General features: G+C 34.7%; 1 non-coding gene across 1 annotated transcript; it reads right to left on the bottom strand.

Annotated features, from left to right (window-relative positions):
• Window positions 1-228: 228 nt before the first annotated feature.
• TRNAY-AUA (transfer RNA tyrosine (anticodon AUA)) lies at window positions 229-301 on the bottom strand. Its single transcript has one exon. It is a non-coding gene; the product is annotated as a tRNA-Tyr (tRNA).
• Between the last annotated feature and the right edge of the window lie 597 nt (window positions 302-898).

The raw sequence follows: 898 nt of genomic DNA, 5'->3' as shown, positions 1-898 counted from the left end.
TCTCAATCAGAGACTTCCCTTAATGCCTTCCTGTTTGAGTCAACTCTTCCTTTTTTGGTTTACTCTTTTGGCTCATGTCTTTTGGGTTGCTCCCTTCCTTTTGTGAAGTTGCTCAGTTGTGTCTGACCCTTTGCAACCCCATGGACTGTAGCTCACCAGGCTCCTCCATCCATGGGATTCTCCAGGCAAGAGTACCTGAATAGGTTGCCATTTCCTTCTCCAGAGGATCTTCCTGACCCAGGGATTGAACCAGGGTCTCCTGCATTATAGGCAGATGCTTTACCATCTGAGCCACCAGGGAAGCTCCTTTTACTGGAGCACATTCCCCAAAACTTTCTAATAAAGGGTGTGAGAAAAACGTGTTCTTGTATGTCTGATAATGTCTTTATTCTTGACATTTTTCTTCTTGCAGGAAAATTTTAGTATTTCCTCTTTTTCATAGTGTTTTGAAATATTGTGAGGGCATCTCCTAATATGACTATTTTCATTTGTTAATATTTCTGTTCTTTAAAAAAATATTTCTCTTCTTTTAGTGTGTTACTCGAAGCTGGAAACCAACCTTACAAAGTTTGGAATTTTATTTTGTACTTTTCTTTGATAATTTTCTTCTCTCCATATGTCAGATGTTGAACTTCCTAGCACAAAACCTGTATTTTATATCATTTGTTTCAGACTTTCCATCTTTTTTTCTGTTGTTTTTTAAATTATTTTGCTTAATATTTTGAGAGTTTTTATTTTGTTTTCCAAACCATTATCATTTATTTGATTAATATTTTTAATTTGAAAAAGCCCTTTCTTGTTCAACTATTTCTTTTTTTAATGCACCTTGTTTGATGTGTAATAATAACTAAGGGCTTTTAAAAATTATTTATTTTTTGCTTGTGCTGGGTCTTTGTTG

Source organism: Bos javanicus, chromosome 7 (assembly GCF_032452875.1).
Source record: "Bos javanicus breed banteng chromosome 7, ARS-OSU_banteng_1.0, whole genome shotgun sequence".
Lineage (NCBI taxonomy): Eukaryota > Metazoa > Chordata > Mammalia > Artiodactyla > Bovidae > Bos > Bos javanicus.
This window is presented reverse-complemented; position numbering and strand designations above follow the sequence as displayed.